Genomic DNA, 24,964 nt, shown 5'->3' with positions numbered 1-24,964 from the left:
CTTCTGCGTATCTTTTGAATGGTAAATTAACACAGCATTCTTAGAATAAAATACGTACACCCCTGCTCATAAATATTAGAACAGCTGGCGACCTTATACGAAATTGTGAAAATTCTGAAAGGCCTATTCAATTCTACCTGAAAGGAGAAATGAACGAACCGATTTTCCGGCTCACGTGTCTAACAAACAATCAGTCAACGTCACATAATAAAGACAAACTCCACAGTCCCTAAGCTCGGAATTGCAACACACCAGAAGTTCCCACGCGAAAATAAAGATCGTGACTCGATTTCGCTTATAATTGCGTCGTCGGTCGGATCGAGTCGTCTACGACCACAGACAGCGAAAGCTTGTCAACTCTTTTTCAACCTATACACGCGCACGCATGAACACGCGAAATACTGTGTGCCTGGTGGAAGACACTTGGACGTGTGTGCTCGAACGACGAGTACTTCCTCCCTTTGCAAGATTTTTTCTGCCGTCGTGGCGAATTTCGTTTCGCGGCGTACACACGGAAAGAGAAAAGGATAGAGAGAAGGAAAGAGATGATATACGGCGAAGTGGTCGGAAGGTCCTGAGTGCTCTTCAGGCCTGTTATAATTAATACGATCTCATCGATCTCGGACTCGCAAGCTTTATCGTGTCGCGCTGCAGCCACTTTCTTTCGTCGTTTCGCGAGGTCCGCGAATTTACCCCGATGCAACCCCCTCTTCGTTGCCTAGCCTGCCGCGAAAAGGTCAATGGGCCGATGTTCGAGAGGCTGGGAATATAGGGCAACGCGGAAAGGGGTGAGGCGCGGACATGGAACAATCCCGTGTGTACCCAATTCATACATTAATTCCGAGGGTAATCGAGCAGGTGGCTCGCGAAACGCGGCGAGTGGAGCTTCGAGAGCGATCGAAACTGTGTTCGGTTCTTCCTTTTGTTTTTTGTTTCTTCTCTCTGTCTACTTGTTTCGTGTTAATGCGAGTTCGTTGGAGTTGGAAGATGTTGATAGATGGAGATAATGATAGATCGATGTTCGAGGATATTGGTTAATGGATCAGATAATGGTTAATGGATTGCGGATTTTTATGGACTTATGGGAAATTTGACGACGTAAAAGTAAAAGAATGCACGCACCATGCGAAATGTACAGAGTCGAGTTTCGACAGCTACGTTCGGTTCTTCCCCGCTACTTTTTGTTTCCTTTTTCCGACTGCTTGTCTCGTGTTAACGCGTGAGCTTGTTGAAGCTTGAGTGAGTTGATAAATGGAGATACAGTAAAACTTCATTTATCCGTACTTAGAGGAACGAAATTCTCGTTAGTGCACGATTAAATGAGCCTTTAGCTATTGATTTCACTTGTCTGAACGTAAACTCCCATTATATGGACGGAAAGTTTCCAGAGTCATATATTCCAGGAAGTCATCGATTATCGGGTTTTGATAAATGTTGCATGGTGAACTATACTTGGTTGATACAAACAAACTCATTACATATTTATCGAAAAATACAATTGAAATCACGCATCGCACGTTATACCTTACACGACAAAAACAAAGTATATTTCAGCAAGTACTAAAAAGTTGTAAAGAATGCGTAAACTGTGTTTTGTTTGTTCGACAAACGGAAGGGTGATCGGTGCGAGGCAATTTTGAAAAATTCTAGGATGTTTCGTGATTAACGGTTGCTTGTTTTCGACAGGTTGGGAATTTTTCTGAATTTATCGGGGGCGTGAAGAAGTTTGGATCGGACTTTTGACAGGGCATCGTATATTAGCGGTGGATTTTTAACGGAGGCCGGTAATATCGGCAGAAAACGGAAATTTATAACGTGACGAGAGCTGGATTGTCGGCGGAGAATTGCATTTCGCTGAATTATCACGATTGTGCTAAATTATCGACGTTAGTTCGCGCGTCTCTCTCTCTCTCTCTCTCTCTCTCTCTCAGTAACAGCTTATTCATTTCTAAACATGTTGTCTACCGCGTGCATGAGTTCTAGGGCCGATGAATCATTCGAATAATCGTTGCCTACGTGAAAATATTTTTTCCGCCACGCAATGCTGTCATAATGGACAGACGCTGCATCGGTCACGCGATTGTTTAATCTTCGCGTTTGTCGATTGCCTTTTGTATTCGTCGACGACATGATTGGCAATAACATTAGCTCCCGCCAAAAGATCGAAACTGTAACGCTCTATAACGTACGCTCTCTTTCGCGACAGACTACAATTTTTTCTCTCTCCCTAAAGAAAGTAAAAAATGGATACTCGATACTCGTTACAATTTGTCAGTCATACAACTTTGAAAATCACCACTCGCTCATCGATTTCGTCAGAGATTTATGGTTTCTATATAAATTCCTCTCAGCCATGAATTTTCGTGCTCGTAAATTCCCCCTATCAAGTCTAATAAAATCACCGTCTTGCGTCTACCCTTCAATGAACTATGCGACGTTAAACGCAGCGAACAACGACTGTACCCTTTCCTTTAATAACGAGCTACGGCCATTTGTCAGAGCTCTTAACCGTGTCAGCCATTGCTAGCTTCAAAAATTCCCATTCGCGGGTCAAGAACGCACGCGACGAGAACGAGTTTTGGAGGAATAGGTTCGTATGGCGAAGCTGCCTAATCGAAGGAAGATTCACGGGGTCGCGAGCTACCTGTTCGAGGGGCGAGCATTCATCGCGAACAAAGGCACTTGAGCACCCTTCGCGTTCTTCTCTCGCTTCTTCCGGGCCTCTAGCCCCGTGTAGAGGGTTGAAAGTATCATCTTGAAAGCCGATCGCGCTACTCGGAAGTCGACCAGAGCTCGTTCAGACTTCGCTTCTCTCATTAAAAATTCACACGGGCGGAGTGTTCGCGGGGCTTTAATCAATCGGCCGCTTAAGCGTTGCGATCCCTTTCTTCTTAGTCTCAGAGAAGCCGGAGTTTGTCATTCTTAAGCTTCTCTGCAGCTTTTATCTCGGTGGAATCGGTTTTTGGGATTTTCGACTGGGATGAAACTGCGACGATACTTCCATCGGATACTACGCTTATTTGGATCCGATGGTGATTTTAGCACACTTCTCTTACGGTATTCTAACTGTTGCGCCGTGTCTGAAGTTTGACGTTAAGGATTCTAATTTAAAGTTTGTATTAGGTTATAACAGTTTAAAAGTTAGTTCAGTCATATCGTTAATTAATCTTACGACATCAGAATAATCGTTTCATTTGACTTTGGAACTAGACTTACATTTTTACACACTTTTTGTATCATGCGATTGGTATCACGAGCTCAGTACGAGTCGATTCTAACATTTTAATACAACCAAGTGAACGAAAAATATATGTAGAGAGTAATATAACGAATTAAAGGCGCAAGCTGCGTGCTTTTTGATTAGACGAAAAATATCATGCCTCGTGATTGATATCACCATGTTTGGCAGTTAAAATCTGGCTTCTTTATTACAGGTTAGCGAAATTTTTACGAGTATCTGATTTTCTACCAATCAGGATATTTCTCTTTAATTTACCTAATGAAATTGGGCAATTGAAGGGCCTCGTTCAACCTCAAGTATTTATTACATTTTCGTACAGTCTCTTTCGTATGTTATTTTAGTAGCTCGGAGTGACGAACGTGTAACGTGTACATAAAGTACTCGTCAAACGTTACGCATGGCAACTTTTATCCAGGTTCTATCTTTGAAATTTGACGTTAGTGGAACGACGGGGCTTATCTATGTTTAACTCAATTAGTATCAAAATATTGGCTGGTTTATTAAAGTTCAGAATGAATTAGATGGTCCGAGATTCGTTGTTGTGTCAGTTTATTCGCGTGAATTGCGAAAAACGCAATTCTCAGCTAATTTTTCCTATAAATGTAAAGAATAGGTGCTTCCTGTCTTATTACACGTGGTATCTATCTATAGAACGTATGTATAGAAAAAATCATCACTCAATTGGAATACAAATGTCTTCTGCCAGGACTGAAAGGTGTTTCTAATTCCGCGACTCGAATGCAACTGAGTTCTAACGCTGGAAGCTCCGTATAAATGTCATACCGCAGTTGCATAAAATTACTTTTAGCTTATCTTATGAAACGGAAATAACGAAATTCTTTTTCGTAGTTTTTATCGTTAATTTGAAATGACAAATATAAGCTGGAAAAATTAGAAGTCGCGCGTTATTTATAAAAGCTGCGTTAAAAAGCTAGGCTGCGACGTAGTAGCATATGGATTCATAACTGGCACAGGTGTTTCCGTAATTACGATCGTGTTCACAGAATACATCGTGACATGTCGGCGAACTTCATAAGCCGACATTGCAAGCTTCGTTGCGATAGAATCGCAGTGTGTGCCATAGTTGGTAAATCGATGTACACACGCAGCTCGCGTCTCTGTTTATTCTTCGCTCATCCATCTCTTTTCTCTTCTCTAATCCACCGATCGTGCCGTTTTTTCACCATTTTCTTTTTGTTTCCCTTGCATTTTGCTATGCACTGTGCTACCTTCCTTTCTACGTTCCCTGTACTCTGTCATTTTGCGTCCCTTGCAACCACTTGAAAAAACATCCCCCTTCAGTGTCCATTCTTTTACATTATTTTCCTCCTTATCAAATTTTATCGCAACATTTTCCCTTATTTCTCTGAAATTTATCCTTTCTAGTCCTCCGACCTGTCTTCGAAGTTCTATCTATCTTCCTCTACCGAATCGTATCCGCAAAACAATATCTCGTCCTTCCAGTTGCTCGTTTCACTTTCTTCCTCTTCTTCCTCAAATTCTCTTCCACATTCTTCCATTTCATTCATTTCTTCGCCTACACGCATACACACGTACATCAATCGTGCGCAACACCTTGTACCACCTTATACCATCTTTCTCCAGCGGGACTTCTTTGCTTTATCGCACAATCCACTATTCCTAACCCCTCTACCCGTCGATCGCGGTTTCATTCTCGCCCTTCCACCCTTTCCCGTCTATCCAACGTTTCCCACATTCCCTTCTCCCTTCTTCTAACCCTTCCTCGCTGTACATCCTCAACCCCTGTACGCCGCCACCCCCACCAAATGAACGAGAGCGCCGGCCCGAAAGCCTCGGTTGAGTCAAGCTCCGGCACGGTTCAGGCGAGTTCAGTCGCGCCATTCGGCCGTGGTGTTCACGTGCCATCGCAAGCTTGCAATACGTCTGTCGTTTCGTCGTCCATAAGAGCGGAAAAACATACCTAAAGAGGGAAGGGAAACGGAGAACGAGAAAGAGAGGGAGTGAGGCAAGTGGATCGCACGCGTTCGATGTTCCCGCTCGGAGAGGCCTGCCACGATCGCAAGGTAGATCCTTAGATCGTAAGCTCGTTAGATGGTTTGTTTTGACGGCCGGTCCCGCGTGCTCGTGCCAGTGCGATGTGTTTGATCCGTTTTTTTTATAAAGACTTCTTTTTATTTTATGATCACGTTCGGTTCTTGTTTGACATGCGACCTGTTCTTGGTGCTTTTGTAATAGAAATTCGATTATCGAGCAGTTGGATTAATTTTAATTAGTCTGCTTTTTTAATTTGTGTTACCAGTGAGTCGACGAGGGACCCGTTTACTAGGGACCAATTTAATTAGATTCATACGGGCTCGATGAAAGAGCGTAGATTGCGATCTGTCGTAGTTTTGGAGGGAAATTGATTTCCGACCCGCGCGAATGAATCGCGTTTCGAATCACCGACGACCGTTCTTTCCTCTCTCTCTACCTCCTTTCGTGGAATCAATTAAAAATCATTTATACGAGGCGGCCGGCACGGTTGCTAATTGACCCGTGAATTTTGTTGATTCCACGTCGATTTGGATCGACGTTTTGCCAGCTGATGTCGCGATCCATGACGAATTTTTCTATTGGGAACAAATCGATCGAAAAGCCGTTTGCCGATATCTGGAACGATATTAGATTTGCAAAATTCCCATTGAAGGTTGTCAGTTCGATAATTCGCCGGAAATGAGAGGAGAGCTTCTACTTGATTTTCCGTATTTTCAAATATTTCATTTATTTTATTTGAAACGTTTGAGGTATTTTAATTAACTTTTAGAGTATAATTAGCATAGATCGCTCGAATCTTGTTAATATTTCATCCGCGCTTCAGGCAATTTTTCTTTCAAATCCCCCCACGTCCGACGACCGTTCTTTTTTGTATCTTTTATAAGCGCAAATTGTGCTTTTCCACACGAGTGCTTTGTATCTCGCGGAAATAGATTTAAATATTCATAATTTAGAATGTTGAATTTCCTCTTGGCCTCGTTTCGCAAGCCGAGTGCCAGAAGGTACGTGTTACCACGATTCCCGCCATTTTGTATAAGTCTAATTAATCCTTGAGAGGATACGGGGAAACTTGAATTAATATCGTGCGACTCGATGCACGACCACAAGACGAAAGGGAGGGAGGGAGAGAGGGAGAGAGAGAGAGAGACAGACAGAGACAGAGAGAGGGAGGGAGGGAGGGAGGGGGAGAGGGAGAGAGAGAGAGAGAGAGCAAATTTCGCGAACGAGAAGCTGCCGTCCAAGTGGAAGAAACTTTCCCCGCCAGACCAGACGACATAACTTCCCGCTTTTGAGGCTTCCTTAATTTGCGCTCCGCGTCATTTGAAACCAGTCAGCCGTCGTTTCTACTGAAAACCATAACTGTTCGAAAATGTTTTCAAGTGCTTCGATTCATTCTTCGACCACGCTTTGTCTTTAGATTATTTAATTATTGGTTTTCTACGAACCAGATGACAAGGAGATCGAGGAATTCGTATACGAATAGTTTTAGGCAGATCGGGAAACTTTACGATATTACGAGATGCAAAAATTCTTGGGAAAGTTCAGGAGCCTTGGACTTTTAGCCTTTGAGAGTTCCGAATTTCTTTCGGCAAGCCTTCGTGTATTTTATCTTCTACTGATTGGCCGAATGAAGGGAAAATAGAGAAAAGGGGCTAAAAATAGCGATAGAAGATTGGATTGTGTGTGAAATTTCTAGAAGAAACAAGCAAAGTGCGCGGAGAAATATACGGCTGTGAAAATAAACTAATAATAATTAGTTTACTAAACTTTTAGAAATTTTAAATATATGGTTTATGACAGATTGTTTCACAGCTTACATACTGGAATTACATTCGTAAAAAAGATTCCAAAGAATGATCAAAATTCGCCAAAGGTTGTTGATTGATTTATTGAACTAACTCATTAATTTCTAACTACTTCGCGATTAATAAATCTAAATATTATCTTATGATTTATACTTCTAACTAGTTCGCTATATTTTTACTTTCAAATTTATACCGTTTTATATTTTTATGACAAGCGTTTCATATCCTTTTCACATCAAAACTGAAACATTTAAGATTCCACGCTTACACGAAAATTCTAAACTAACTTGCCCTGCTAAAACTCAAAATTATCCGCGTCTACGCACTGATAAAGAGTCACCGCAGCGAATTCAATTCGCGTCTAACACAACACGAGACATTCGAAGCACTCCGTCGAGGGTCGCAAACGCGGGGCGTGGTTCAGCCACGCGGATACGTGCCGGATTAATTCGTCGGGACTGATTAATGAAAAAAAGAAGAAATAAAAAAAAATCGTAGCCGGGAACGTGTGTCGAACGCGGGCCGCGGATTTTGAAACGGATAGAAAAAAGCGAAGTGGCAATCGAACGGACGGGGCCAGAGAACTGCGGCTAAAAAGCGATATCGTAATTAATCACGTCGCTTGGAGCCGGCTCGAGACATGCTGGATAGGTTGGAAAAACAGGGTGGAACAGGATGCGCGTGTTGCCTCTGGGGGATGATCAGTGGAAGAGAGCAATTTCTAGCGTGCACTCACCCTCTCAGCTGTTTCATTTCGTTTCTTCGTGCACTCGCGCGTCGTCTGTTCCGCGTTTTCGTTGCACAAGTTAGTTAGGCTCGATTCTAGTCCGCCCCGATCCCGCTCCCCCCGTGCTTCATCGGGAACAATTTCAATTTCGTCCGGAAGCCCGCGACGATCACCAACTGCATCGCGCAGTGTTCGAAAGCGGCTGTCTGTTCGGGGGAAAACTGTAATTTTGGTCGTGTTCTATTATCGAATTCTCTTTTTTAAATCTCGAAATTTCCAAAGATCCCCAATTAGGATATTGTTATATGCCTTACAGATTTTGTAGAGGAAGATGCATACTTGAATTTTGCAATGAGAGGATTAGAAAAATTTGATGACAGTTTCGAGTACGTGCACTCAGGAATGATAAATTTTTAACGCGTTTAATTTGCCGTTTTAAGTAAAACTGTATGGATCGACGCGGATAATTTTGAGATTTATGCTTTCGGTTTCTATAAAAAGTCAAGTGCTACATTTCGTAACCTTCTTTGTAGTTTAATCTCGAAGTGGGTATTGTCGATACATTTGTTATTTAATTGTTCCAGTGACTTTATTATACCATATCTGCGGGCTATCTATGAACTATACGCAATGTCTCGTAAGAAAGGGATTCTACGTGAAAAAATAAATATAATAACTGAAATAGTTAATACTTGAACAGTATCCCATAACTTTTTCATGGTCTGACAGCTGTTTCAGTCGACGAGAACGCTGAACCGCACTCGGCACTTTTTTTAAGCGATAGAAAGCCTTGTTCTACGTCGCGCTGCTGATGGATTTATTTCCCTTCGTTCTGTTTTGGAAACCGATTTCTGGTTATTAGTTTCTACCTTTGTTGCGCGGTTTACGTAGACGGATTGACGAGCGAACATCGACGGGTCCCCGGGGCGGGTGAAGTTTACAGAAACGCGTTTGTTTCTTCTTTTGTTCCGTCGGTTAAAAAATAGCGACATGTATTGTCGGGGATATGTTGCGAATTGCAGAAATTGTTTGCCAGTGAAATTTTTTACACTTTTAATTGCTATTTTGCGAACGGTGTCGAGATTCGTCTCGAAAGGGATTTACATTTGATTGAAATCGGACGCATTATGCGTTCGTAATACGCCGAAAAAATGCAGATTTCAACGAATGGTCGAAAGGGAAAAGAAATGAAATCGAACGGGGTTAATCGCTGTACAGCGATAAAATCAAGAGTTCCAAGAGACGAGCGAAAAGAAGAAAAAATTGTTATTTCTTTTATATCATATGCGCGCATATATTATTTACATTACTACGTAGTTTTAATGGCTTTTATCATAAAGTGCTTCACGGATGACAGCCAGTTATAATCTGAAAGGGATGTACGTGTATTAATACGTTCCATCGAAGTTGCCTTATTGTGTGTGTTTCGTCAGAAAATTATTTACTTTCGATACATCGAGACAAAAATATAAAATTGTTATTTCATCTACATATTGACATTTATATTACCATTTATAAGTATACGAATGCTTTGATTGATTTCTAACAACACTATGTGAATTTTACATAGGCGCCTACATTAATGGCGAATTAATGACTAGAATCACCAGACTATTAATCTAAATTACCTACTACTCTAAAGACATGGCAATAATGTACTTTGCCATAGGAAGTAACCTTTTGATATCTTCGATGTTTTAACGTTACGATAAATGATAATTTTAAAATTGTGGAAAGGCCGTAGAAATCCAATGGTAAGAAAATTTGGTACAGAAATAAAAAAATCAACAGAAGGTGGTGTCGATCGGTTTAGCTTCCAAAAGACTAAATTCATTTTTACACCTAATAAATTCCAGATGGAATAAAGTACACCGATGCATTCGAGTTCTTTGAATTGTACGGCACTGTCCCGGGAATACGTAAATTGGTCAATATCGATTGACGATCTCCGGATTGCCCTGGATCTTCGATTTTCCGCAACCAGTGACCTGGAAATTCGCGCATCGGAATTTCCATAGATCGTGAAATATATGAAATATTTTCACGGCATAGTGTGTTTTCCTCGGCTTAATTCTACTCTCTTGGGGATTTTACCGTGCCGGTTATATTTTTCCGTGAGGTAAACTTTCGAATGCATTAAGCGTGGCTTGTCCAATGAAATACGATGGGAACTGGATAGGCTGATGCTGGAGGGACGCGTAATGAAAAGGAATATCTGCTTTCGTGCGCGCGATTTACTCTGTTTTGGGTCTAACGTAGTCTAACTCGGATTTCACCTACTTTAAATTGAAAATAAAAAGAATGAAACGAGATTTAATATAACGATATTTACCGGGATAATTTAAAGTAGATACTAAGCTTTGTAGCACGTACATAGCTAAACTAGATATGATCTAGATAGAGTGGCTTTGTGAAAGTATAAAAATTTTCATGTTTAATTTCGATTAAGTAGTGTTTGTATAAATATGAACTTAGTTATCTTAGACGTGGTAGTTAAATTGGACTTGGTTTAAAATAATTTTATGAAAATATAACAATTAAGATGTTTAATTAAGATGTTTAATTAAGTGACATTCGCGTAGATATGAATTTAATCAGTCTGGAGCTCTGGTTTATAATCTGTGGAATTGTGACCTCTATGGGGATCGTTAAGTATTTTTTTAAGGGTTGCTGCCTTTGTCTTTTTTTATTCTGTAATACATATTTTTCAAGTATTTTCTTTACCTTATCAAAAAATTTTTTTTTATATGGAGCAAAAGGAGATCGCAAAGTTATTTGACTATTATAAAACGGAGTCGCTGTTCAAGAGAAATTTCTTAAATTTCAAGCAATCGTAGTTTGAAAAGTGGAAAATTAATATTTGCAGGAAATAGAATCGATTTGGAAAATTGCAAATATTCCCAATTCATTTTATTTTCAACATAAAAAAATCAATTTCGTTCCGTTTGAAATATCTTTAAAGCGAAAACAAACGAGCGACGAAGAAGGAAGTAGCTTAAACGACGATATTCGTGGAATGCAACGGGAAAATTTTAAGTATACCGTGAAGAATCTTGAACGAAATTCACTTATCGTTCTATGCTTCACGTTCGTGCGCATCAAATGTAAGATGTTTCGTTTCTTCTGGAAAATTGACATTGGCATGGAATTCTGAATCGCGATTGAATAGCGTTGGTCGAGTTATCACGAGCAGATTGATCAGATTCGATTGAAATCTCGCTCTCCGTTTCTTTTTTATTCTTGAATTGAGAGTTCTGAAATCAAATGAATAATTGAAAATTCTTCCTGTATTCGTTTTAAGTTTTTTAATCTCGACGTATATAAACAGATATTTTTTTAAGATTCACCGAGGTATAAATTGTTACGTATGGTATTTCATACGTATGTTACGATTTAACAGAGTAGGATATGAATATTTGTAATAATTTAGTCCAACGTAGAAGCAATTCGCGACGAAGGAAACTGCCAAGAAGAAGGACAACAATTTCCAGACATCTTTAACAACACTCGAGACGAACCTAAGATGTCTTTCACAACACTGAAGTTTATCCAAAGAAAAGCTCTTACTTTTTCTTCTTCTTCTTTGATTCCTATCGGACAGACGCCTTACGAAGTTCTTTGTAGATATAGTCATCTTACAAATATAATTGAACTCTGTTAATCTTTACATTTTTGCAAGCATTTTACATTTTTTCTTAAGGGTAAATGCAGAAAATAAAATGCACATATTGTTGCGATTGTTATGTCGATTTGTCTTTGTCGGTGTTTCTTTGGAAAATCAAGTATAGTTTCGATTTGCTTATTCAATTCGCCTTTGATATCGGATTTGCTTTGATCTCAATTTTCACATGATTCAAGCTAAAGGAAGGCTTGAGACTGTGAAACTGTTAGCGATATCGGGGATATTAAAATTGACGTGTAAACGATGTCTAAATAGAAATTAATACACTCTTGTTCTGTGACAACGTATGATGCACAGGCTCGACACGATTCTGTCAGTGGAAATGAAGCTTAATAGTCACGTTGCATTCACATCTCCGTGTTTACGTCACGTCGATGCCACGTGTTTGCCGTTGTGTAAAGCAAAGGGACAGCTTACAAGGAACGTTTGGACAACGATCGATCCGTCGAATTTTGGTTTGATTTCTCTGGATTTACGCTTTCTTGGTCCTTAGCAACATTTGTTCAAAAACTTCAATTTATTTGAAAAGACCGATATTTTGCTTCTAAGTTCTGAAGAATAAAGTCATTGCAATTTGATTTAACCGTAATTTTCTGATTAAAGATATGCATAGATAAATATATTTGCTAAAAATAAACAATTGTTCGGATAGTAACAATTGAACGGTAATGTATGTGCACGTTGTGTTAGTATTATGTTATCACATATAAATAAAGCAGGAAAACGCATTCAATTCGCTATTCAATGATTCCTCGCATCAACGCGACGTTTTCAGAAGTTCAATCATTATCGTATTCATATCGCAGCAACGCTCGCAAACTATACACATAAAAGCTTTGTTATTTTCCCTTGCATTATGTATTTTTTCCTATACATTTTACTTTCGTTTCTTCAGCTACAAGTTTCATATTTCGATGATCGTTGATACTGATATTAAACCGAAATATCGGAAGGCTAAGAAAAATTCCAAGACATTTCACTCGTAAAATAATGGTGCACATAAATAGGGCGTAATAAATCGAAATGTTAGAACAAAACGATGATTGGGAGGAGACGAAATCATTGGAAATTGAGGAAAACCGGATTGGTCGAACTGCGGGAGACTGTTCGATTCTTGAAAATTTCATCGCACGTCGTAGTCACGTAAGTCGTTCGGAATTTAATTATCAGAGAGCCGAGCGGGCAGTAAAGTTACATTCGAAAGTTTTCACCGACGTCGTCTACCTTCTGGCTGGCCTAGTTCGATACACGTGTCAAAGTAAATGCGGCCCTTTCGACTGCCTGTCTAATTAGGCGGCCTTTTTAGCCAGGCGTTTGATTAAGTAGCAAATTGCCGGGCGTGCGTGAAAGGAAATTAGGAACAGCGCGCAGAACAAAAGAGGAGGGAGGGGAACAGTGGAATTAGATAAAAAGCAACGCGGGATGGAATAAACTGTGCTTTTGGAAATTTTGGGACGCTTTTGTACCACGAATGTGGAATGATCTTTGGCTACTTTGTGATTAAATAACTCTATATCCAGAGAATATCACAATAGAGAATATCTTTGATATCACGGAAAATCCTATGGAATCTAGTTTGCGTTTCATATGGATCAAAGCTCGTTGGATAATTAATTTTTATAAAACAGGATTATTTACCTTGAAATTTCCACGATCTTTGCCTTTTGCCTGATAATTTTAAATGTCACCGTACGTAATGGAATTTTCTATAAAAACTTGAAAGCATATATTCCTTGTATCCGATAAAAAAAAACTTGCCGACAAAGAAATAATCATTTTCTCAATCGCTTATTTTCAATACCTTCAATATGGTTATACGTTGTTCCAAGATGGAAATTTATCATTGTCAGAACTTTCAGGATGATCTGATACAATAAAATATCTATTGTAAAAGTTATTCTCGAACGTAATCCCATTGGGAAATTGTCAAAAGACCGATAAATTACCTAAACAACACGTATCGGATTAAAGTGGAACAAGAAAACACGTTCGACTTGGAACGAATAATATGCATAAATATTTTCGAAGCAAACAGAGAGACACGTACGTAAGATAAAAGGGCAAGGACGGACGCATAAAAAAGACAGAATGAAGGCTCATAAAGCAGCGGGTGGTCCTTTTAAGTGAATTGGATTCGATCTGCCGGAGCGGCTCGAACACTGTATCGTTCGCCTGACGTATGGGGGTGGCTCGTAGGTGTCGGGATGGAATTTTAATTAATGCATCTACGCGAACGATATCTTAGGGACGCCTTCGCCCTTGCTTCCGCGTCTCTACCATTCTATTCGGGGTATTAAGGGAACTCTGGCTCGCTTAATTATTTATTCAAGCCTTTGCCGTTTCTGTCTCTCTTTTTTGTAACGTTCCTTTACTTTTTTTTTACTGTATCTTTCGTCACGCTTGAATAAAGCCGATACTTCTGTTTGTGCCGTTCGTTTTGTTCGCTTGCTGTTAAATTTTCCCCTTTTGTCAAGTTGAAAATTAAGATTTGAATAACGTTCGCTTTTGTCCATTTTGAGGAGCGTTGTATATGGTAATGTTCAAGAATGTTTGGACGCGTCGATGAATGGTGGAAATGGATGGAGAAGTGTCGATTGTAATTGATAGATTGAAACGAATGAAAGGTATCGTATACTGTATGTCGGGCATAGCACGACATTAATAAAGGACAATGAATTTTCGTATTGATCGAGAGTGAAAAATTCTTATACGTAACGATTGTACGTATCTTTCGCTCGCAATTTATTATATTGCATCTCTGTTTCGATGACAATCTATCGGTGAAATAATCATTCGAAAGTTTATATTTTACAACTATTCCCAACATATTCAAATATAGATTTATTTGACACTGATCGTTTTCTCACACTTTGGAGATGATACAATAAAAATCCCTACATAAATGATAATTCTTTGTACTGAAAGTTTTCGAATGAGACAAAGGAAGCTTTCATCCTTGAAACGAATGTTCCATCGTTTAATCGACACGCACGTTCACAACCGAATATTTTACAATCAGTTTATCTTCCACATCTCCTGTATTCGAGATGCAAAACTCATTGCACCTTGAATTGATACCGCTCAATTCAGCATTCTGTCCCGTCGATACGTTAATTACTGCGGCTGCCCCAGTTATTAAAAGAGAAAGAAGCATGAAAATAAAGAAGACAGGAAGCTCTTATTTATTTATCTTTTCGGGAAACACAAAGTAGGTCGTGGAAGTGGCTCGGTGGTAGCTACTAATTACCCCACGCTTCGTGCATTCATGGAGACCGAGAGAGGAAGGTGGAATGCGAGGGAAATAAGGGATAGAGAACGTCGTGCTTCTGAATAAATCCCAGGAATATAGCGCGAAAGACGCAGCATGAAAATCCGCAGGACAGGTGGCTGATTAAACCAAACGAACCGTTCGATCGTTTCTGTCTACCAGAAACCGTCTCTCTATGTTTATCTGTTTTAAAGCCGGATTCCACGTTCCATTTAACTTTTCAGGTTTCGTATTTTCTGAACGATGGGACACGGTGAATTTCTTGCTTGATCGGCAATTATTCTTGATAAGTAATGGCTAGAACGAATCGACGATCGTTTTCGGTTGGTTGTGTTAGATTCTGGATCGCCAATGATGAAAATGTTTGGAGATTTAGAAAATTTCTTACTCCATGAAAATTTGTCCTTCGTGAATCGTTTTATACTACGTATTATAGAATTGAATTATACCTAGCGCATAGTTTACGTATAGTGGTAGTAAACCTGCCTCGTTTAAGCGTAGTTATGTCTCAGCTTAGAATGAATTAAGACGACGAAACGCGAGAGAAAGGCCGAGAAATACGGAGAGAGGTAACACAAGGTGATTAATAAAGTGAAACGATACGCTATCCTCGTTCATAAAGTTTTAATAGCCGCAATTTATAAACCGTCTACTCGCACCAACAACTCTGATAATAATTTCATACAGTTGGGACTATCTTATAATTAAAAACTTGGTGGGAACGTTCGGAGATATCGGTTCTCTTTACGCGGCCATCTACCTAACCATTCTTCGACTATAAAAGAAACGCTCGCAACTCGTAGCTCTCTCTCTCTTTCTCTAGGTCCTTTTGTCCAAAACTGTGCACCGGTTCGCTACCAAGGCCGTGGCTATCTCTCGTCGTCGAGTTATTTGCGCGAGGTTGAATTCACTTGGTGCCGCGAAATGCACTTTGAAATATCGGCCAAAAATGTGAAGGGAAAAGAGAACGACCGTGAGAAACGGAAGCGTGTGCTCAAAATTCGAGGATTGAGTTCGCTGCTACGAAAGCGCGAGTAGCATTTGTATTGCTTCGCCGATTTTCAGCTGTACACGATTGAAATTTCTTTTCGTACGATCGATATTGAGGCTCAAACGATAATTCACGGGATACTCGGCTTAAGCACTTAACTCCGCTTTGAAGAAATTAATTCCGCTGCACTCTTTGAGTCTATTTTCTATCTTCTGTTTATCTGTAAATTTCTCTGACCCTCGAATTTTTATATCTCAATTATATCAAGAATACGTAATTGAGAGTGAATATACTAAGTTTTTACGAAAATAAGCGGTTAGTCTCGGGTTTGGTTCCTTGCAAGATTAAAATTTGTAAGTTCTTGCAAATTCACGAATAATTTAACAGCTTGGATGTAAATGTAACTTTGAAAGCTCAAAATTGAACTGAAAGCTTTGTTTTCGTAGACAGACTAAAAAAGGATTTGATTCTGAAAGCTTAAATTCAAACCGAAAGGTCGGTGTTCGTAAGAAGCTTAGATAAATATGTAACCTTGAGAGATCAAATTGAAAGCACTGTTTTCGCGACAAGTTTAAAATATTTAACAGTGGAGATTCAAGATCGAATCAAAGGTCTTTTCTCCGGACAGGTTAACAAGATTTGTTTCTGGGCAAGCCGAAGATTAAACCGAAGGTACCCTTTTCCGTTCGAGTAAAACTACATGACAAGTTAAAAGCTCAATCTAAATCCGAAACTTCCTTTTCTACGAAAAAATAAATTCCATGTTTCGAAAATTGAAGACTCTAAAATCAAATCGGAAGATCTGCTTTTTTAGATTAAGAAATGACTAACGTTGAAAGCCGGAGGAAATATAAAACATTTCGTCGAAATAGTTGCGAGAAGTTGAAAGAAATGTTTCTTAAAAGCTTTATGGTCTGAGGTGGCTGACTAAAGGCTAAAACGTTGCAACGTCTAGCATCCCAAGCTATGAAGATCTCGTTTTACGAAAGTTGTATATCGAGGAAATATTGGTAACCTGAGACTCGCATTTACTAGCATAAGGTATCGTCGCTTAACGGACGTTCCATCAAATTCACCAAACAAAGAGACGGTGCTCGGATGAAATGTTGCAGAAAGCGTTGCAGTTCCTATCGCTCTTCGTCCCCTCCATCCATTCGCAAATTTCTTTTTCCCCGAGAACAGAGAACAACCAGAAAATAGAGAAACCGTGCGCGTATCCAGTTCGGTTACGAAGATAACGGCACATGGGAAATCACGACTATTGTCCGCGCACAATAAAGACAATACGCGGACGCGACGTCTGGGTGGGTTGCTAACATCCAGGGGACTCGAAGTGTGTCAGATATCCGTTGAAGAACGCGGTTACGTGTGCATAAAACGGGTGCGCGTTTGCCACGGTTAAGGTTGTAAAACGCTGTGATTTTACGACCCATTAAATATGGAAACGGCGCAGAAAAACTTCCGAAAGGAAACTGTTTCTTCTGCCAATTTTCTGTCGGAGATCGTTAGGAGGTAAAAATCTTGATGTTACCACTCATCGTTATATTTCTGCAAGTTTCTATAAAATAGAGATGTTTTCTCTTTACTTGGAGATTGACGTCGCGCTAGTAGCAAGGTTATTAGTATACTGTGGATGTTTGGGTAAATTAATTTTTTTTTTTGCTAAAGTAATTATAGAAATCGGAGCCAATCAGAGATTTAGAAAATTTCATTTATTTCAAGACCAAGTAATATAAATTCATTCGAACTAATTGAAGTTGAGAATTGGACCAAATAGCACAAAAGATTCGGCTTGTATGAACGTAATCTTGAATTCAAATTACTCGACTAATTTCAGCCTTGGTACGTGTGATAATTTTCTGCCTTTTATCCCAGAACCGCGCTTTCTAAACGTGTATCTGCAAGCAGGAACGTGCATTAGCGACGATATGCTTGCAAGACACGTTCAAAAGGAGTAACATCAGGAACGTGTTAGCAGCAAACACAACACATTCATTTTGCACGTATCAGGCTCGGCGAAACTACGTTACACCGTGGTGTTTCAAGGCATTTCCAGAATCGTTGTTTTTTGTTTTCTAACTTCATTGAAAATTAACAGATTGTTGGAGTTTATGCAATAACTAACGCCTATGCCTGGCATTTTTTAATTTTTATGAAATATCGTTTTCGATCCATTCTTCCATGGAGTCAACGGAACATCCTTTGGCACCGTCAATATTATTTTCACTTTTCATATCAAATATTCATTTTATTCGTCTAATATTCACGTTATCCGAACTAGAATTATATTCTACAAAAACTATCATCTTTTGGATGATTGGTATCATCGCGTGGGCTATCGGACAAGACAATTTTGCGTAAAATTTACCGAGAACTGGTTCTTACACGAGTGACAAAATGGAGATGAAGACGCGGGAGGAAGAAGGAACGATGACAAAAGAGGAGAAGCAGCTGATTATCGTGACGACTGGCAGGAAGGGGATTAATGCGAGGAACGAGCTGGAGAAGTCTCTTCAAGTGGGTTCGAACGAGTTGCCCTGGCTAATCACGTCCTTGCGGATTTTGTTCTTTCGCTTGGCCAAAAACTCGCTGGGCCAAAGTTCTCGAGCTCGTTAGAGGTACAGCTCCTCGAGAAAACTCTGAACAGTCACAAGCTTGGAAATAAGTTATCGCGAGAGAAGTAGAGAAAACGTTCTCGAGCCAAGAAATCAGGAGAACGAAATGATAATAGGGTCCTCTCGAGAACCTGCAGCCCTCATAATCGCCATTAATACTGCTCCTAATCGGCAATCCTTGGTCGATTTGCAATTCTCGAAGCACGCTTGTTATCTCGTCTCGATTAAATCACAAACGGCCAACATTCCCCTTTTCCTTGGCTCGCTTGTTTTTCTGTTTCTACGGCACTTTTAATTGCTACGAGACCGCGAAAATGCTGAGAATGGTACTTCTGATGAGAAAAATAACGAGGTTCCGTTGATTGCTTTTTTTCGCAGGCGGTGAACTCGGGTCTTAGATGTCGGGATTAATGTTTGGTGTGCAGTGATTGAATCGGGAGTTCCTTTATTGCAAACTTCGTCATTCCTTTGTTACACGACAGTTTGTAAGTCTGTTTGGTGTAAAACTCGCGCGTGGTTATCGTACAAATGTTTGCGCTGTGTTGTAGCGCGTAAAAGTCTTGTGCTATCGGTAATAGAGAAGCTCGTTAATCATAAATAACGATATTTCGTTAATGGTATTTCGTTCGTAATTTTTCCTACTTCATAAATGTTTTAAAGTTAAATGCTATACAAACCACATACAAACCTGTAGAACGATTTAAATTGAAAAGAAAGAGAATCGTAAAAAGGTAAATGAATTCTTCGCAAATTATACTTTTAATCATCATTTTGTCATTAGTTCATATTATGTATTGTTAATATGTATGTATTGAACAAAGCGTCGATTCGTGAACTGCAGTGTTTTGTACGTGGTAGTGTAGGGTAACAGTTTCACGAGACAAATTCCACACAGATGATAACCGATATTCCAATACTGAACTTTTCAAGCATCGACAAATAAAAGAGCGACGATAAAATTTCAAAGCTTCGCGACAGATGTCTATAAAACGACAATAAAGATCAACGATAATCATCGACACCGGACAACTTTTACAATTTCTCTTTATCGCAAACAGTCAATGCGTTTACGGAACGTTCGAAAAAAGGCCAAACAAACACGGAACATATGCTTCCGTGCTGGTGTTTAAACGAAATTAGAGAGGATCGTGGAAAAGAAGAACGATAATGGATTTAACTACGACCAGGAAACAGCTCTTAGCTGCAACTAAACAAATTTTCCTTGCTTGTGAACAAATTTTCGATACCCGCGCACGGCGTCTACTAGCAATTATAATCGCTTTCTTTTTTTAATGAAATCTTTTTTAACAAAATTTATTAAGTGAATGTCATTTCGGTGCGGCAGTTTCGTTGAAAGCGTTTCAATTATGATTTGAGGCCGTGTTTCGCTTCAACGAAGTTATTTACTCTCGCGTTCTGCACTTTACTTGTAATTGCTCCTATATCTTGTCACACTTTTTTAATTATTTTACATCCCACTGGACATGACAAAAAGAAAGATATAATTAATTATTCGGCTTTTATTCGGTAATTCGTTGTCGTCGATATTTGCGTTTCGACAGATTCGAACCTTCTGGTCGATCCATAAACTCGCGGTAGAAATACGCGAACTGCTGCTTGATAAGTTTCTGAAAGCCTTTTTAATTATCCTCCTCCCCGGCCAGTGTTATATTTTAATAAAATCGCGCTGCTTTTTCCTACATTTTATTCGCAGCTCTCGGCCACTTTCCATTGCCGCTTTATTCAGAGAAAGAAACGTAAAACTGTTATTGACGTTATAACATCCGGCTGTTCGTTTCGATACATCCGCTCATTTGTATTATCATCATTTGCCGTCGTTTCTTTCACGAACCCATTGTCGTGATTCTCGTTATTAGGAGAAACGTTCGAGCAAATGAATAAAAACGTAACAACCATCGATATTAATCATTTGATGTCTTTCGTTAAGCGATATATGTTACTCGTAATTAATTAAAATTAGTACAATATAGCGAAAACGAAAAACAATATCGTTATTATTACAATTAATAATTTTATCATTACCAGAGACATTTGCGCGTTTTTGATAAGAAACAATTTGATACCAGTGATTTTCATTGATTTGGTAATTCCAGAGTTGAATGGGAAGAAAATTAATCTACAAAATTATCTCAATGAATTCTCTTTTCTTTGAAACATGTCGTTAAGTACCAATACCAGAAGTCGATCTGGCAAGCAAAATTAATTTCGAACCTCGAAGATGTACTTGCGCCAGGAAAATCGTTTATCCCCGAGTATATCCGGCGAGTACAGTCGTGTGCGATTTATAATTAATTCGTGGCGTAGACGAGCGTATGAGGCCACTTTTCGTCGCCTGTGCGTGACAGAATGTGACTACTTGCGACGAAGACTCGGCGAATTCGGCGGAACTAGTTTTTGACGGGTGCAATCGCACCCACGCTGGCCGGGTCACGCGAATTATTCAAAAACGGGCCAGCGGGGAAGCCAGGTCAGCGGCCAGCTCGCTTCCTAATTCGTCGACCGTCGCACCGGAGCCTGCATCCGGCGAACTTGTAGCGAAATCGTTTTAACAAGGTCATGTGGATGCTTCATGGATAGAATAGCTATGGAATTGTCGCACGACGTAAAATTACTTGTTCAGTAGTGTTGGACTAGGCTAAGGAAAATCGATAGTAAAATTTAACCCCTAAATATATGATATATTCAAATATATTCAAAGATTTTGAAATTGGTCAGGAGGATAATAGAAAAGTGATTCTAAAATTTTGTTATTTGGAAGGAGAAACTCTGATGTATAACGTAAAAGAATACGTTTTATACCTTAATCTCCTCAGAAACGAATTTATGAGAGTTGGAAAAGGATTATTACCTTAAATTTTTCTGAAAGACGTAATTACGCATACATATGTAGCCATTGTCTATTAATTATTCTTTGAAGGAACATTTATTCATAATAATGTTCATTGTATCTTTTTGTGGAATTATGCTTAAATTAAAAAAGAATTAAAGATGCTTGTACGTATAGAGTATACAGTATTCCTTTGGTACTAACAAAAACGGGATAAAATAGAATATCGAAACCTACTCGACATGAAAGAACAGTAAAGGATTGAGATCGTAATGTATAATAGGTACTTGAGAGAAATAGCATGGACATCTAAGAAATTAAATCTAGCAACTTCTTTTTTATCCTCGGTGAATTATTTATCTGAAAATATTTGTTTTCAGTTTATAATATTTTTGATATAAGTACAAAGTTCTCAGTTATCCAAGTCAATATTTTTTGTTCTACAGAACGCACTTCTTTTTTCCAAGTTAAGCAAAGTTTACTTTTGCTCTTTCCACTTTTATCGTTTTATTATAACCAACGTCCTACGGGTTAGCCAACTTGATCCACACGGTTACATACAGTTTATAAAGTCCTCTGAGTAAACGCGATAAGAAAAATGATGTATGTTGGCGAGAAGTGGTGAAAATTTTATGGGAAACGGGCTGGCGTGAACGACTCGGCGTTGACAAACGCTGACCGGAGCAGGGGTTCAGCTGTTGTTCTACATGATTAAAATCGTCTACATCGGTTGCTGGGAAATTTCATCTCAACGTGCACTTGATTGTGTTTAAATGGCTAATTAATCGCAGTTAAACGTCGTTCAAGGTGAGAAAATCCTTCTGAAGAACCCTCGTGCAAATACTGACGGTGTTATTTTTTATATGACGGCCTTATATATAGACGGTGTTATAGCTTACAATGAAAACGAGGCGTCATATAAGAAAAGGATCGAATACGTAGTATAAAAAGTCGCGATAAGATGTCAACACGCGCGATGTGACAGGTAATAGCGACGAACAAAGGATTTATGATCATGCCATTTTATTTTATACATATTTCCTTTTTTTTTTTTTTTAATCATTCTTAACATTTAACAAATAATTACTTTCGTTATGTCCATGAGAATGAAGTTCTAGTTAATCATAATTCAGTCTCGATATTTTCGTTTCAACCTTTTTTTTCATCGTTTCAATCCACGTAGTAACGCGGCTTTTATTATCCTGAACAAACACAACGAGATGACAAAGGTTAGAATGCGAAATGAGCGTAGCCTATGTTCCGAAATTTTATTCAAATAGGCTCTTTCCGAACGTCCCATGCTGAGATTTAATATTTTATCAAACTCGGTGGCGTAGCGGAAATCCCCATGAATGCAGTTAAAAGATTGGCTTGTCCGCACCAACGAAACACGCAACCGGCAATCAGAGAAATCAATTTATAGAAAACATGCACTGTGTACGTGTACAGTTTGCAAAATTTCAATCTTCCCCTTTCGTCCAACATCGCAATATGTCGTACCTCTTATCAGCTCTTTTAAGCTCGCTATTTTCCCATTTTCCTCTCTTGTTCTCAAAAAACCAGCCAACTACGCGCGTTATCGACATCTCAAACCAAATAACACCCGAAATACTCTTTTGATAAATTTCTCTTGCAGCAGCTCATAAAAATATTCCCTAGCACTTTTACACACTTTTCACGAATATATTATTGCGTTATACGGAAAAATGCTGTTGATCTTGAAATTGAGGAATTATTCCTCTCGCTATTACTTATGCTCCACAAAATAACGTAACTGTTACATATTTAAGTATTCTGTTTCTCGTGATTTAATCTGTACACAATTTCAAATTAGTTTCAGATTTTATCGATCGCGTTCATGACATGAAATTTCAAAATGTTTAGTATAAAACACACATATACATAACATTTTTAACGACAAGTTGTGAAATACTTCCGTGCGTTACTATACCTTTTTCTCCAAAATTTCTCTCTTCTTCGACCCGAATCATAGCCAGAATGTTGGTTGCGCTTTCTATCAGCGGACTGGCGATATTTCTAATTAATTTGTGAGCGATCGGACCGAGGACTGTTCGTTTTATTTGTCGTCGAGGCGGCACACTGGAAGGGTGGCTCAGTGACCTGGCTGTGACCTGGTTTTCGAACCCCCGGATCGACCTTCCGCCACCCACCTGCACCCAGTTCGCTGCCAGCGAACCGAATTTCTGGTTTCCGCCTCTCGTCATTTCCTTCGCTAAGTATATCGCTTCGTCGGCCTCTTTGCTAGCTACTGATGCGACATCGCCTGTTATTGTTGCTTCAGACGTTCGATTCCTTCTGTACTTTTTCTGTTCGTTCCTTCTATTGCGAAACTCTGAAGCGATTCGTATCCATTTATATATCGTATATCTACGGATTTACGTAGATTTAGTACTGACATAAGGGTTACATAGCGAAGATCCTTCTTTCTTTTTTTTCCAGATTAAAGTGGAGAAGATGGAGTGGAGTAGATGAGATCATTAGGAGTTTGTAGGTGTAAGCAGAGACGACTCGTAAAAGGTTTCCTTGCTTTTCGATAGAAGGTGGAGAGGCAGGATTGCGAGACGATAAGTTGTCGTTAACGAGTGTTCGAGGGTATAAGTAGTGCTTTTCTGATGAAGGTCGTTAGAGGGAAGTAGGTGTGGTTTTTAATTGGAGATGCTTCGGCAAAGATTCCTCGATATTCGGCTCGTAATTAAGACGAATGTATAAGAGTCTTACATGTTTGTCCTCGGTAACATATCTTGACTCTTGCAACGATCAAATTGCGGATACCAGACGTCTGTAATATCAAGTCATTCCATAAGTTGCTCTGCATTTTCGATTTTTAATATCAGATGATAATTGCTGTAACTTATAGTTAACAATTGGAAGAATTATAGATTAATGGAGACTCGATAAATATTCATGAATCGACATATGTACATACGTATGTTAATACTACATTATTACATTACATAAGATACGACTTAGTACATTTAGATATTTTACCGAGGACTAGGAAGAAAAATATTTTGCCTAAGTCGGTGTCGGTATAATTTGCGCATCTTCAAAGAACTTTCTATGAAATCCCGGTGGAATTGAGAGCTGAAAGGACCGAGGAGAACGCTGTACGTGATTTGCGTATTATGTATAAGTATTATGCGCAAAGTAGAGGCGTGTTATACTCTAAAAGAGGAAAAAAAGATGTCTGTGAAAGGACCGGAGAATATCACCGAACTTTTCTCATTCTCCTTCCAGCATAAAAAGTATTTAACGAGTCCGAGGATGGCGGCTTGTGAAAGGATCGGCATGGAAGTATAAGTCCTGCCAGTAAAATAATTTATTAATAACTACACATGAAATATTTTACACGAGGTTTTCCTTTCCTTTGTTAGCCTGTAAAACACATTAAAATCTAATTGGGATGATTTTTTCGGCTATTAACTCCAGGAAATCTACGGTATTACTTGCGAAAGCACAAAGAACAAAAATCAAAAAGAGAAAGTTCCTTTAGTCTTCAGAAGGCTTAATTAGCGAAGAAATCGATCCGCAAAGCGGAAGATCCGGATACGAATTCCAATTCCACGATAATCCAATCGGTCAATTCTTTCTCTCTTCTCTTCTGCAAAGAAGCGAACGACATTGAACACCGCTCGTATCCTCGCGTTTACACGACAAAATTTACTCTCCAAGAAGCAGACGTCCGATAATCGTTCTAGCAAAGAAGGAATTCCTTATTTACTGTTCGTCCCTTTTTTCATTTTTCCTTCA

At 39.2% G+C, this 24,964-nt stretch overlaps 2 protein-coding genes across 3 annotated transcripts in view; one reads left to right on the top strand and one right to left on the bottom strand.

Annotated features, from left to right (window-relative positions):
* The window catches only part of LOC117156797 (uncharacterized), a 154,843-nt gene that overhangs the window by 18,126 nt on the left and 111,753 nt on the right, over positions 1–24,964 (bottom strand). The window lies entirely within an intron of this gene.
* LOC117156773 (uncharacterized) overlaps positions 5,089–24,964 on the top strand; it is a 61,417-nt gene continuing 41,541 nt past the window's right edge. The window contains exon 1 of the mRNA XM_033334113.2: positions 5,089–5,286. The gene's annotated coding sequence lies outside the window, so the exon portion shown is untranslated. The remainder of the gene's footprint in view (positions 5,287–24,964) is intronic.

This window comes from Bombus vancouverensis, chromosome 4 (assembly GCF_051014615.1).
Source record: "Bombus vancouverensis nearcticus chromosome 4, iyBomVanc1_principal, whole genome shotgun sequence".
In the NCBI taxonomy this organism is placed as follows: Eukaryota; Metazoa; Arthropoda; class Insecta; order Hymenoptera; family Apidae; genus Bombus; species Bombus vancouverensis.
Note: the sequence above shows the minus strand (reverse complement) of the source record. Positions and strands in the feature narration are given on the sequence as shown.